The sequence below is a fragment of the Pseudopodoces humilis genome, chromosome 6, assembly GCF_049639895.1.
Source record: "Pseudopodoces humilis isolate 2021_Gansu_Grassland_sample_001 chromosome 6, ASM4963989v1, whole genome shotgun sequence".
NCBI classification, from domain to species: Eukaryota; Metazoa; Chordata; class Aves; order Passeriformes; family Paridae; genus Pseudopodoces; species Pseudopodoces humilis.
This window is the reverse complement of record NC_142205.1, coordinates 22759967-22775261: the sequence shown is the minus strand read 5'-3', so window position 1 is coordinate 22775261 and position 15295 is coordinate 22759967. Positions and strand designations below refer to the sequence as shown.

Here is a 15295-nt window from a genome sequence, read left to right as displayed (position 1 = left end):
CTTGCATTTCATAGTTACTCTAAATTACTAGTCATTATTCTAGTTAAGTGTAATATAATACTTGTCATCCCCTCAACTTCAGATTCCCTTCATCCATTTCCTAGTTTGAAAAACTTCACTAGGCAGCTGTGGTCTGGCAGCACTGCAGCAATCCTTTGTGGTCATTTTCCCTAGACTGTGGCTAATTGATCACGAAAGTCTGTGTCGGTGTGTTGATGCTTCAGGAGCACGAATGATCCTCCATAGATCCTCTGACAATTTCAATGGAGTTTCTTGTTTCCACTGAGCCATATTTTTTCTGAGAGTTCTGACAACTGTGGTTGAGTGTTTAAGTTTAGATCTGCACATTGACAGAAAATCTGTCAGTATAAATTTGGTTCAGTGGTTATTACGTGAGTAAATATTGGTTAAATTAACATAAGTACACACTATAGTCTTTGAGCCAGCCAATTCATAGGCTTGCTGCCTAGTGTCCCAAAGTGCTTTTCAATTCTCCAGACCTTTGTAAGATGCCAACCCAGCTGAATTCTAGGAATGCTTGCAGGCAACTTTTCTAAGGACTTGGCTTCTTTTTCCCAAATTAGATTACCCTTTCCAAAAATTCCAGTGTTGCTGCCGAAAGGCCTCTCTTACCTTGATACTATAATGGTATTTAATTAACTTTTCCTTTCTGCTTCCTAGGTGCCACTTTCAGGCCATTTTGCAGACCTCTTCTGAATGGTTCTTTGGCATCAAAATTTGCAGCAGAGTTTCCTGTAGATTCCTTCTAGGAATAACATTATCTACTTATTATGAAATGCATACAAGAAAAGAGGAGCTCTTTTCAGACAGAAAAGGAGTTACATTAGGAGGATTCACCCCATTTCTAGGTCATTTTTCAGGTCTGATGAAACCGCACAAAGTGCAATGAACAATTTCCTCTCCACAGAGTACCTGGATGTCAGCAATGCAATGCCTAGTGACATGGCTTATGCAGCAAAGATGAGAAGAACATCAGCAGGAAAACAACTTCATAATGGGAAAAGTAATGTTCTTGGGTGTCTGCAAACAAGCTCATTCATTATTTGGCAAGTTAGATCACCAACATGACTCCTACTTAACCATTGCCTATTGGGGTAGAAAGGTTGAAAGCTAGCACTGGGATGTGGAATGTGACACCTGCCTATTGCTTTACAAAATGCCCAACTCGCACTACTTTCAGATGATAAATGTAGAGAGTATCATAGTAAGTTTTGCTCAACTTCCACCCTCCTCCATTGTACAGGGTTTTGGTAGGAGGAATGTTACCATCCTCTGCCCTTTAATCAGAGTTGTAGTCATAGTTTTAACTTGGCAGTGGGCAGCACAATGCTTTTAGTGTGCCAAAATCAGTGGACTATTCTGTCCTTGTTACTACTAGCTGATTTTGAATGCATCTCATGGATTTGTTCATAAAGTCATCACTGTTTTCATCATAGTTTGACTGCCAGAATGGAGACTTCATAGAGTGAGTCTGAAAATAGCCTCCATATCAGGATCTTGTTTTATTGCTGTATTGTGCACTGAATTTGTGAGTGTAAGGGGGAGCAGATGGCTGAAGCCTGGGAGTGGGAAGCTGAGACAGAATCAGTGCCTGCTATGGCTTGTTCATTTGCCCGTGAGAACCAGGAGGGCCAAATTCTGAGGGATGTTCTGGCAGAATGTTTTATGTAAAATACTCAGCTACTTTCTGCTTACTTGTATGTTCTTGCTGATTTGAAAGCAGTAAGCTTATGCATTGTTTCTCTTGCTCCTAGTCTCTGCTTTCTGTGGTTCCTGTTGCCTGTCCCTCCTCCCTGACAGTTCATCCTCTGAAGTTTCATACATGAGGATAAACCTTTCACAAATCCATCCTTCATTAGGCCCATCAGCTTCCCATATTTATAAGTATGCCAACGGAAATGTATATGTTGAACAAAGAAAAAAAATCAGAAAAAAAAATTGCTATTTTGCTGTCAGAAGGCAATGCAAATAATGCAGGATACTGGAAAAAACCCTCAGCTTTTTACTGAGATCAGATATGTAAAACTATTTTCAGATATGCTGAGCTTTGCAGCAACAACGTGGGGTGAAGGAATGAGAGTAGGGAGAGGTAGCTTTTATCTCACCCAGTGGGGCTGGCTGGTCATGCAAGTGGTGCTGCTTGCACACCTCTTCAAGGCACAATTTCAAGACATTACCAGACCTTATGCAAGCACCTGGGTGGGATGATGTGAGAAATGAGCCAGAAAGATATTATGCACTGAGGTCTGCAATTGGCTCAAAGTGAGGAAGACATCCCAGCTCTAGCTGTGCCAACACTGCATACTGTTTCTTGTAGATCACTCTGTTGTCATCACTCTCAGCTCCTGCCTCTCCTATATAAACTCTTTGCAGGTTCATATTGTTTCTGACAAGGCATCTCATGCTGCTGATCCTGCTCACTTAGTCTTGCCCTTCCAGTTCTAGGACTGTTCAAATTCAGTTCTCCAAGAATGAATCACTGAGATTCTCTTACCAGTTTCAATGGTTCCTCCAAATGTGCCTGTTATCATTTTAGCAACTACTATTTGACTTTGTCCAAGTGCTGTTTGGCAAGAAAATAGAAGTGTTCAGCATTCCTGCCTTAGCTTGGCAGGAGGAACTCTCGTCTCTGCTATTGGTGCAGTTGGCTTTTCTCTCCTCTCTTGTTTGAGTCAGGACTCATGGTAAGCTGTGTCTGGTTTGTGGATTTCAGGATCTCAGATCCATTTTCTAGAACAATGGCTAGCCCTGTGTATGAGGTGTGGGAGACAGGCAGGACTACTTAATGGTGTTGAGGAGCTGCCTTTGCTTTTTTCTGGTGAAGGGTTAGGAGAATGGCTGAGGGAGAGCTGGAAGGAAGGATGCAGTTAACAGTTGAACATTCTTCCTATGACTACCCTCTGACACGGTTGTCTAGGTTAGCTTAGTGTTTGGCCAGGACAGCCAAAGTATACTTCAAGCCAAGTGTACCTTGATATTGCTGATATTCATGGTTCCTATTGCAGTCCAAACTCCTGAACAAGCTGTCAAGAAACCTGTTCTCCCAGGAAACATTGTAGGGATATAGTTTCATACTTCCAAATTAAAGATAAGTTTTAGCATCCCTGGTGCCTTACCAGAGGGTTAGTTCCCTGGATTGAGGTAAACAAGATGATACAAGTTCTGCATAGTTTAGCTTTTTTGTGTGATGGCCTGGCTTTGTGTCAGTGCCTTACCTTCCTTTTCAGTATTGCCACTGCTTAGTTGGGCGCTAAGACAACAGAAAGGACTAAAACATGGGAAAGGAGAGGCAAGCTCCACAGCAAGTCAGGACTGTGTGTGTTGCATTGCACAGCCCACACTTGCAAGGACAGGCAACAATTGTGACAGGTTAGCATGGAAGAAAAGAGTGGGTGACGGCTCTTAGGTGGAAAATCCGAGGGTCCTTAAATCATAACACTGGAGTGCTCCTGAATGCAGCCACACACTAATACCCTGAACAAAGGGTCCAACTTATATACACTAGTTTCAAACTTTCTAGAAATATTCTAAACAATTATGAACAACAACATAACCCATATTAACATAGTAACTCCCATGATCCAACACTAACTCTCCCTAACTTAAAACAATATCCCCGAACTCAGGGTGTTGCTTTCCATTGCCCCAGGTTGATCCCAGCTATGGCTGGCCAGCCCATGGTCACCACATGCGTGGCATTGCTAGTAAGACAGCCTTCCTGTTGCCTCTCAGCAGTGGAATGGGTATGTCCAGGACTAGCCCTAACTGAGCAGAATTACTCTATGTGCATCTTTCAGAGAATTGTGGCTCCATACACCAGTGATGGTTGGGCATGCAAGACTGCCAACTGGCAGTACATCCAAGACTTGGCAAAGTAACATAGGCTAGACACCCAAAGTTAGGAAAAACTTTTGGAAAAAAAACTGTAGCCATGAAAGGATGCTTGAAAACCCCAGGACAACTGCAAATATTCATGAGAAGAGCCATATGTTGGTCATATGAGACTATGCAGCACTGGTCAGAGGTATCGACCCGAGAGCACTTGCAACTTCTATCCAACCGTCCTTTCTCACTCTAATTGAAGTACTTGTCCTTGTTACCTGGCTTGGAGGAGGTAGAACAGCCTTGGAAATATTGGAGGACAAGATTTTCTTCTCTGTATAAGCCACACTGCATTATTGTATGGTATCAGCGTCCCCAAGACAGGATGTGGTCCATCTTTCTGTATTGGGAGCATGACACTCCCTCTCCTTGGCTGAGAGAGAAGCCACAATCTGATTTTCGTTTCTAACTTCATTCACAGCATCTAAATACCTATTTTCATGGATGCTTTAATTGCTTAGAGGCTCGTGAGTCACGAGCTCCTGAGCAGGTTTTAGATTTCAAGATGAGAAACTACACTGTAAATTCCCTCGTACTTCGGTGGGGGTGGCTGGGGCCAAGCGACCGAAGCGACCTTGCTTGTGACGAGGGCGCGGAGCCCTGGCCGCGGGGGCTGTGCCGGACCCGCAGGCACACCTTGCCCCACAGCAGTCCCGTCCCTGCGTCCTCTCCGCGCTGAGCTTTTGGAGCTTTATTTTATGGCCGCCGCGTTGTTCGGCACTGCGGCCGCCCGGCACGCCGCGCAACCGCAGCCCCAGAGCCCGGCCTGCCGGACAGCGCGGCCTGGGACGCGGCTGCCCCCGCTCACAGCAGAGCTCAGGCTCCCGTGCCGGGCGGAGGGGCGCGAGCTGGGGGTGGACCCGTGCGGCCCCGCCCCGGCCCCGCCGCCGCCGGGAGCCGGCAGATCCGGGTCCCGTGGCGCCGGCTGACGTGTGAGCCGGCCCGAGCCGCGGGGCCGAGCCGCGGGGCCGCCCCTGCCCGCCCGGCCGCCCTGCCCCCGCCCCCGCAGCCCTCCGCGACGGCGGGCAGAGGACGGTGAGCGGGGCCGGGGGGGGGGGGCCGGGGGGGGCGCGGGCCGGCCCGGGCCGAGGGTTTGCGCGGACACCCCCGCCCGACCCTCTGTCCGCCGGGCGCGGCGCGGGCCGGGGAGTGGTGGCCGAGCCCCGGGGGGGGCTGCAGCGTAACTTGAAGCCTGTTGAAGTGCAGAAACGTCCGCGCCGCCGGGCGCCTCGCCGGGTGCCGGGGAAGGTGAAGTGGGAGAGCCGGAGTCTCTCTGCTCAGTATCAGGCAGCTCCCCTTTTTTTCCAAATCAGAGAAACATCGGCTCGTCTTCTTATCAGCTGGTCTGATTGTGGTTTTTCTGGTTATCGGGTGTATTAGTGCGAAGTGGCACTTTTCTGTCGATTTTCTTTTTTTTTTTTTTTCCTTAAAGGATCTTAGTCTGATACTTTGAGCCGAAGAGGTTTAGTTTTCTCTCTTTAAAGAAGCTGGCAGTGGCGTACAGACACCAGGATGTGTGCTTCCAGGCTGCTCCCCGCTTTATGAACAGGGTGCAGCTGAAGTGCGAGAGATTAAACGATGTCATGTTAAAGATAATCTCGGGAAAAGGACAGTATCACACTGCTGTTAATTTATTAAAGATAGGATTCCTGCCGGGAGCTTTTCATGTATGCTCGAATATGTGATTCCTAGGGAATCAGTGGGGAAGGGGTAGATTTGCCTTGGAGACCACGAGATATGGTTATTTCTCTGCTGCTGTCGCTGTGCTGGGTTCCCCAGTTGTCCTGCCCTACAGCTCAGCCGCTGCCATCCATGGCAGTTCTGAGGCCTTGGCTAGCCAGCACTGCGGTGTGAAAGTGGTGCAAGACCTACATCAAAAACTTCGGTTTCCTGACAAACACCTGTTCGCCTAGTCAAGTGTCTCTAGGTTTGCCTTCTAGATTGTAGACTGTTTGTGTTTTAATACTGTCTGAACATCTAGATCTGTGCAGACTGATAAGTCTTGAAAACCAACTCCAGTTTTTAGAGGCAAGGACATCTAACATTTGGGCCTTAAAAGCATTTTATGTTAATGTTGTTAGTGTGCCTACTCGGGAAGGTGTGTATCTTTAGTATTATGTTGGTTTTAGTATTTAGTATTAGTATTAGTGAGTATTAGGTTATGCATTAAAAGTCTTTAAATGCTTAGCTGTTAGAGTGTTATCCACCTTTACTCATTTATGTTAGATTCCAAAAGCAGACATAAGCTCAAAAAAATCAGAAGTGTGGGAGATCAGTTTTACGTTTTTATTTCTTCCTATATCCTAGATAATTTCATCCAGTTCCTGTGATTCAATGAGATGAAGGAAATCAGTCTTTGATTTTAAAAAGTGACCCTGTCACTGACAGTGAGACTTGAAGTGGTAGAAGCAGTTTGCAAAATGAAATTAATTGTAATGGTAGCAGTCATTAGTTGTTTCACTTCTAACCACTGTTCTTTGCCCTGCCACTGTGGTGGTTGAGTCCAACATCTTTGGTTCTTTTTGCCTTCTGTAAAAGACAAGATTTACAATGTTTGCCTAACTCTTGAGTGGTACAGAGCTCTGGATTTTAAGTAATTTAAGATTGTTTTGTATACGGAGCTAAATAATGGCAAAGTTATACTGGATGTGTTATTGGAAATTCCACACTGTGTTGTTACACATGTTTCTCAGACCAGCATGGATGTCCCTGACTGACTCAGGACCATAAGCCCCAAGGTCTGCTGTAAAACCGAGATGATGGTAGCAGCAGTTTTGTAGCTCTGGGCGGATCGTTTTTTAGCCTAGCTGGATATTATTTTGCTGATTATAGAAATAAATATAATAGACAAGGTTCTATAAAATTCTTTATATTGTGCACATTGTGATGATTTTGCAGCACCTTACATAAACCACAATCAAATCCATTAAGTTCCAAACTGCATGGCCCAGTTACATGAGCAATATTCTGCAGTCCATGTTCTTTTGTTATAAGGGAAAAATAAGAATAATCCAGTTGTTATTAAAGAGTGGTTTACGCTTAAAACAATTCATTGCATTTCAATAATTTTTAAACTCTTTTACCTGCTTTAAAAAAGTTGGTACTTGGTTTTGGAGAAAGTTAGTTTCTAACTGACTTCTGGTTTTGTTATTAACTTCTCATTTCCTACTTTCATATATTTAAACTTCAGAATAAGTGGTGTGTGAATGTTATTTGCATAACAGATGTGTAATAAAACTACATTTGTACATTTAGAATTTTCCTTCCTTGATATTATGGGTACTTGACATACATTCTTAAAGACCAAGTTTTGTCTTTGCTGAAGTTTGTCATACCAGAATTTGACCTAGCAACATCATGAGAGTTCACAGGGCCAGTACAATTAAAGTAGCAAGATCTTATCTTCTTATAAATGCATATGAATGGCAAAGTTGTACAGTGCCTTGACAATACCACGTATCAAATTCTTACTCTCTATGTTTTGTACATTTATCAGATTCTTCATCACAACAAGTACAAAAATGTTCTGGCAGATGCATTTATGCATATAAAGCTTGTCATCTGGCCATATTCTGCTTGGGACACAGCTCAGAGAGCCTGTGAACCTACTTAACTACATGTTTGAGTTGGAGCAGGAACGCATTCTTTTGGCTGGGCAGCAAATAATGTCACACTGTACCATCAGCTGCCTGTGCACAGATGTGTGAGGGCCTTCAGCACGGCATGTCAGTCACAGGGACTGAGTCTGGCATGTGCTGGGTTTATGGGAGGAAATCTGAAAACTACATTTCAATTCAACAGGCCTGATTAACTTAAGTCATATATACAGCCCTGTTACTGCAAGATACCTACCTATGCATCTAGCTAGCTAGATTATTTGCAACCTTTGTACTCTCTTCTCTTGCACTAGTAAAGGTGAAATGGAAGGAGAGCAAGGGAATAAAATACAAACCAGAAAAAAACTTACACACTCTGCATATTTGCATTTATATACCTGATATTACACTTGATGTTAAACATGCTGTCTAACTTCCTGGGTAAGAGATTCAATTTACGACTGCATATAGATCCATCTAGTTGTTAATGAGGCACCTGATTCTGCAAAATGTTTCTTGGAAAATCCAAGTACTCCCAAACCCTCTGTAAGTACAGTGGAAGCTAAGAAAACCTCCTAAGGCTCTATCACAGAGTCTTTCAGTCCTTGTTCAGGAAAAAGGAATTATTTTCCCAGAAGAGCTCCTTCTGCTTGACTCATCAACAGCTAGCTTCCCTAGTTCCCAATGAGCCTCATTTGAAGTAAGACTCCTTAGCTCCTCATTATGAAGGAATACAGTCAGGGATATGAGAATGATCAGTGTGTGTTAGCTGTGTTAGTCTTCTGTTGAGAGAACAGTGGTTCTGCTAGCAGTATAGTGAAGAAATATTCCTATCCTCTTCCCTATTCCCACCACCTATTCCACACTATTGGCTGAGGCTAGGGCAAGAAAAAGGTCCTTTAGTGATGATGGATAGGGCTTTTCATGAAAGATTTGAAGATGCTTGGGGGAGCAGCCCCTGGCATGATTGAGCGATTGTGCATTTGCATTGTTGTTAATTGAACAGATATGCTTCAGAAGCTTTCCTTTAAGTGTCTTACTTGTATTTTTACAGATAATTGAAGAAATTAGTCACATTTGGGTGGGAACAGAATTACACTTGATAAAAGTTTTCCTCATTAAGATTAGTTCTGATTCTTCTGCAGCTTTGCATGCATTAAAAACCATGGCTTTCTGGAGCTAAATATACTTTCGTTCTTACTTCATAAAGCTTCTAGACAAATGTCAGATCCAAACTACTGAGTGTTCCTCAGAAAAGAAAAATTTTTATCAGGAAAAAATGCAGAAAAGCTGGACAAAAATGTAGCACCAACCATTCACATTACATAAGCAGCTGCAATGCTCATTTACTTTATCTGTTGAATCTTTGTCAAATGCAGACCTCTTGTATCAGAGCTTTGGTCTTTTTTGTTCATATGTTCACATGTGTATGTTCATATATTTCCCATTAGTTAATCATAAAATCTCTATTTTTAGCAGAGCCATATTTTTAGACAACTTAATAAAATAACTTATGTCTTTTTCACACATTAAGAAGTTATTTAGGGGAAAAAACAACTGTCTGAATGAAATGACATGAAGGTGTGAAGAAAAGTTTGGGTTAGCTCTTCAAACAGTTGAACTAAATGAAGGGTGAAAGAAAGCTTCCTGGTATGAGCAGCCTTAGTTTAAAAAGAATTCCAGTGCAAGAGATTACAGTGTTGTTGGGGGTTCCTCACCCTGGTATCGAGATGAGACTGATCAGATGTGATCCATAATTAAGAACCCAAATTTGAAAATGCTAGGTAAACACTTTATCGCAGAGAGCTCTGTGAAATGTAGAAATATTATATTTCTTATATAAAAGAGACATTTTTGAGCCGTGGAGATTGTCAGACAGTTAAGCTTCAAATTTGTATGTAGAAAAGAAGTGTCTAAAGATACATTATTTTCTGTGTGAAAACAGTGGAGCCAAAGGTAAGATATGTATGTGTTGCAAACTAATCCTGATCTTGTGAAACAGTACCATAGATTTTTGTTGTGCCAATTAATAAAATGGATTTAAAAATCTGTTGCTAGTAGGTGCAGAGGAGAGTTGTGTAATTTGCATTTACACTTTCCTTTTGATAATCTAAACTAGTCTGTGAGTCTGCTGAATTAGATTGATGATATTCTCTGGTTAAAACTGGGTCATCTGTTAGCTAAACATAATGTAAATAACCAAGTCCAGAAATACTGTTAATTGCTAAGGATTCCCTCTGGTGTAAATACTGATTTAAAAAATTTATAATTGATAACCTTCAAATTGTTTACTGCAGGTATGTAAGAAACCTGATTCAACTTCTATTTAAGTTGAAGACAGGCACCAGCTAGCTTCAGATAAAATGTGATCTGGCCTAAAGGGGTTAGGAGTAGGGCTGCCAGGGAATAGAGCTGCTTTCATCTGAAAATTGAAAATCCTGCTATCTTTCTCAGCATGCTGCTACCCTGTTAAATCTGTTTGCTCAGTGGCAAGTTATTAGAAACATATGTCATCCCTGGAGAAAAAAATAATGAAAGTATTCCAAAGAATTTCAGTATAATTTTGTGTTTGTGTTTGTGATCAGAGTTACATTAAGGATTTAGTAAGGTATTTTGTAATGTAAACAATTGTACTCTTAATATACTAGTATAAAAAAGCTTCATAATTTGTGGTTTAGGGGTGCATTTGCTGCCTCAATATGGTGGAAAAAGTTCCATTTTTATTTGTTTTGAAACTATGTTTTTTGTAAAGGAGTGAATAAGAGACTTTTTTTCACATTTAATTTTGCAAAGAGATAAAATTTCTAAAAATTTCTGAATGATTAGTTAAAGAAATCTAATTCGAATTAATGAGTTACTGCAGGCCACTTGAGCTGCAGTAACTGCCTGGTTGCTCCTGGTTAGCTCAGGGCCACTCTGGCGTGTCTCATCGTAACCTTTTTCTTCTACAGACTGAGAAAAGTTGTGTTTCAATGGCCAAAACCAGCACAATAGGTTATATAGTTTCTTATAGGAGCACACTTTTTTAGTACTTTTAAAAGTAAATTATTAGTTTTGTATTGTTAAGCCTAAAACATCTCTCGGGTGGGGTAATAAACTGCAAAGTCAGTTCCCTTTTCTAATTCCCTGGGAGGCTTGTGTGAGATCCTCACCTCTGCCATTTTCCATCTGCAAGAGTACTCTTCATTCTTGCTTCCCTGCAAAAGCAGCTCTGCCCCTTGGAAGGTGTGCTCCTCTTCCGTGTGTAGGCACTTGCTCAGAATCTGGCTTGCCAAAGCAGCACAAGCCTTTGGCCCTGGTTGGCATGGCACAGCGTGGATGTCCTTGCAGGGCTGGTGCAGAAGTGCTTCCAGCAGGGTTTTCAGGCTTAATATGTGTTGCTTCCTGCAGCAGTGTATCACTCGTACAGCTGCAGGAATGCTGAATTTGGGAGATTGGCAATTGTTTGGGAATGGGAAGAGGAATGTCAGCAAGCAGTGAGGCAGTCTGTAATGCTGGAGACACTAACCAGAAGCAGGAGAGTAACCTAATATGACCAGGTTTTCTATTTAGTATTGAAGTGGAAGAACCATGAAAGTCAGTGAGAACTCTTGCCTTACTGAAGACCACAGGAGAGGGCTCCCAGTTTGCTCTGTAAACTGGTTAAAATACAATGTGTTACTAATTTTACAGAGGATAGCTCACCTTTTTGCATAAGCATATGTGAAATAAAGTTAATAGCCATTAGTTACAAAGTGCAGTAGGAATAACTTTGTTGTCCTAAAAGTATCCTACACTAGAAGAAGCTGAAGCATTTACTTGATAGAAAGAGGGTATTATTCTTGGACACTGTTCTGTATCATTGACATCTTCTCTTAATTTGTTTTCATATTCTGAGAGCTTTCTTTCAGGAAAATGTCATAATTTTAACAAAAGGATGACCAAAGCTGACAGCTGGAGTTTGGTAATAATATTCTGTATCAAATATCAGTAAATTAATTCTAAAATAGCTGAACTGCTTTTTTGGTCCATGACTGTATGTGCATAATTAGCTCCTTTTCAAGTGTTGCCCAGAGGAAATGTTGAGCCACCTGCATGGGAGTAAGTAAATAGCTTTTTTTTAAATCTTGGTGGATCTTATTTAGCTCCTTTAGGGAATTCAGTTTTGGTCACTGACATCAGCCTTATTGCCTTTAAAGCATGAAATCTCTTTGTTCTTACATACTGGGGGTCTGACCATGGAAGAGGAGGAGGGAAACAGTACTGAACAATACTGAAAAAGTACTGAGGAGTTTCAGTGTGTGCATTCTTGTCCTCTGAGAGTTGTACTTGACACTGACAAGACTTAACTACGCTGAAAGAAGCATCTGTATAATCTTCGGTATTTCCCTTACATGCCATTCTGTGTTGAACTGATGCACCTCAGCATACCTGTAACCTTGGTTAGCCCAGCCAAAAAACAGTAAGTTTCCTTCCAGGTTCTTGTTAGATCCTGCCACTCTTTGAAGGGGTGTGAACTTTTTCACATACTTCAGTTTGAGAAGGGTTGTGATGCTTGGCTGTGAAAGGGCTTTGACCATAATTATAAGTAGCTGAAGTTTTTATGCTCTGATTCCTGCTTCTAGATTCCTGCTCTAGATGCTGGCACTGTTGTTGGCAGATTGGCTCAGAAGAATATCCTGCCCCGCTCAGAGCAACTCCAAATGTCCATCTTTTCCAAATTTTCACCTTCAGGGTGAAAATGTTAGCAACCCAGCAATGCTCAGAATATTGTGGTGGTCACACAATAGTGGAGTTGTGCTGTGAAGACAAGGGATGTATCAGTGCTCTAGTAGTCGTGTAAGACCACCAGAAAAAAACTCAGAGAGACCTTTACCACTTATTTCTCAGCTTCAAGTCTGTGCCCTGCTCAAAAGCTCCTTCTCTGATTTCAGATGTCACTAGTATCCTTCAGTGGCTGGTTGAACATTTCTTAGTTTCTTTGGCTTTGTCCTATTTTTAAGGAGTAGTTTTGTATTATGTTTGCATCTTTAAGAAACACCAGATGAATGGCACTGGAAAATTAATTCATTGTTTACTTACGAGGTGATTTGTGGGACAGTAGCAAAGTTATCCAACTAGTATGCCTTGAGCAGGATGTGGCTGTGTGAGCATTTCTCTTGTGGAGCACCTACTGGGGTCTCTAGCTCCTACTTGACCAGTGTCAGTCAACTTGGTTGAATCCAACAAGAACTCCACCAGCTGCCTCCATCTGTGTGTGTTTGGGTAAGCACTGACTTTTCTGCGAGGAAGGGAATTGGCTTAGCTCAATCTACACTGAAGAGTTCATCTTAGATCTTGATAATTATCCTGAGAAAAAATAGTAATGCAAAAATAAACATTTGCCAACTCATTAGGCTACAGCTGGAAGTCCAGGGAGACATGCTGATGCTTTCAAGTACAAAACCAGCTACTCTCCTCCCACCCCCTGGAATTATAAGGAGAGTGGAGACGATTGCTTTATACTGTGAAAGTGTTGGTATGCCTAGGAACCCACTTTGGAATCAGCCATCAAAATCATTGCAGCTCTTTTCCCTAGAAGAGCTAAATGGGGGATCTGAACTGGGACAATTACTTGAAAAAAGCTGTAATTGGAGCCATGCTTTACTGTGGCAGCTCTCCTCTGGCAGGACCCACATTCATAACCTGCTGTTTACTTTTGCTGCCCCCTTAGCCAGTTGGTGTTCTTTTGTCCTGAAAATTCAGTTTCATTCCCAGGAGGAGGCCTGGTAGAAAAAAGATCATCAGTAGTTCTCTAGAGATCTGTGGTCATGTAGAACTACTAGATCCTGGTGCACTAAATCTGATGAGAGTCATAGTATTTGTTCCAGTAAAAATAGGGTGCAGCTGTGAGAGAGATGATGAGAGCTTCTCTTGGGTTATTAATAAAAGAGATTAAAAATCAACATTATAAAAAAGCCAAATATAATGTTGCCATGTTTCAAACTTTAGTTCTATGAGAGAATATTTACTTGAAGTATCTAAATTACAGTAATAGAGGAGAACGGATTCTTGGAATGTTTTAATTAGTATCAATTTGTATACAAGATTCTTCTTTACAGTAGCTATATTTAGCCTTGTTTGAACAGAGGAAGTTGCTTTGTAAAGGAAGTTTTCCTAGAAAACGTCAAGCTTACTTTTGCTAGTTTTATAACCCCAACAATTTAAAACTTTTTTTATAAAAATTGAAGACCACCTCCACTGGTTACTTATGCCAGGCCCTTGGCTTCTGGATTAATTTTGATTTAGTGTGGTATCTTTGTCTTTAGTGCAGGTTCTGTTGCCTTAGAATCATGCCCCTGTTAACTTCAGACAGAATAGCTTTTATTTATTTTAAAGTACTGCTTATTTTTCTCTTCAGTTTTCTCCCTGTTCTCACAGTTCCTTTTGTGAAGTTTCTTCCATATTCAACTACTAATTCCTTGCACTGTCCTGTAGTTTTATCCAGTGTTTAGTTTGCCTTCCTTTGCTTTTTTATGGCTCCGCTACCATTTTTGCCCTGTTTCTCCTTTATACTGCTGTGGTGATAAGAAATGTGTTGCATTTTTGGTAGCAGCAATTTAACTAGAAATTTCACAAAGCTATGTGCTGGTAAGATCAGCCAGTCCTATGTACACATACATCTGTTTGGCTTTTTAAAGAGATAACCCCAAAATCCATGCGTTATTTTCCTTGTCTATGCGTCCAGTCCAGTCTGAAGAAACATATGATGCAGAAATCAGTGGATAAAATTCCCTGCCCTAACTCATGAAGTTTAGCTGTACAACTGAAATAATGGGAAGTTAAATAATAGGCTCGTGATTTGGATGTAGGTAGTTCATCAGAAGAGTAACAAAACACTTGGGGTTCTGTGTAAGGGTGGAAGGTACATGAAGTACAAATACTATAAAAATGATATAAATCAACAGGAAAAGGCATTATTTAATAAGTACAGAAAATTCTGAGTTTGGGATTCACGGTTTTGGAATATTTTGTCTTCACTTGATTGGTCACCAGTAAACAGTGTTATCCTACTGCATATACCTTTATCTGTTATTTTACTGTACAACTAACAGATGTTTACTTGGACTCTGTATGAATAGGCAGGGTTCAGTGGGTCCACTCCCTAGAAGAGGCAAGATTAGACACAGATTTTGGATTAACCAATTGTACCCAGAGGCATTTTGAAATGCCCAGTAATGAGTCAGCTGGGGTTCCAGTTGCTTGTTGAGTGCTCGCAGTATCTAGGGGGACAGAGTGGCCAAGAAGGAGAAGAGATTCCTGTAAAAGCAGTGATCAGGAATTTTAGGAGGAGCTTGTCATACCAGTCTCTTCCTGCTTGAAGCAAATTTTCACTCCCCTAGTTAATGGATACTATGGTCACACAGTCCCAGTGCCTGGTAGTTTCTCTGGGACAGAGATGTCCAGGATTGTAAGGGTATTATCCTATATGAGGCCAATGTACAGGATGTTTTAGATTCTAGAAGAAAATATTTGGAGGTCATTTGGAGATGGGAAAGATTATACAAAAGAACCAAACTTGGAGCATGCTGTGAATAGAATTACAAAAAGGGTCAGGTATTGTAAGAAGACACAGATACTAGTATGGCTTAAATGCTGTAAAAAGGCAAGGGAACACATAATTTTTAAGGAAACCTGTATAATTTAGTACATAATGGATGAGTACAAGAGAGGGTTTTCACCTCTGACAGCAAGATAAAAATGAGCGTTTTATCTTTGGGGCAGTGAATCGTTCATGCTTTGTGTATAACTTTTGCTATTTTAGCCCTTTATAATTT

General features: G+C 41.6%; 1 protein-coding gene across 5 annotated transcripts in view; it reads left to right on the top strand.

Moving 5' to 3' along the window:
* Positions 1-15295, top strand: part of SMIM14 (small integral membrane protein 14) — a 57519-nt gene that overhangs the window by 11580 nt on the left and 30644 nt on the right. Inside the window, exon 3 of one of the 5 annotated variants that reach the window (XM_014261005.2) lies at positions 682-869. The exons of the other annotated variants lie outside the window; for them this stretch is intronic. The gene's annotated coding sequence lies outside the window, so the exon portion shown is untranslated. The remainder of the gene's footprint in view (positions 1-681; positions 870-15295) is intronic. 5 annotated transcript variants of the gene reach the window in all.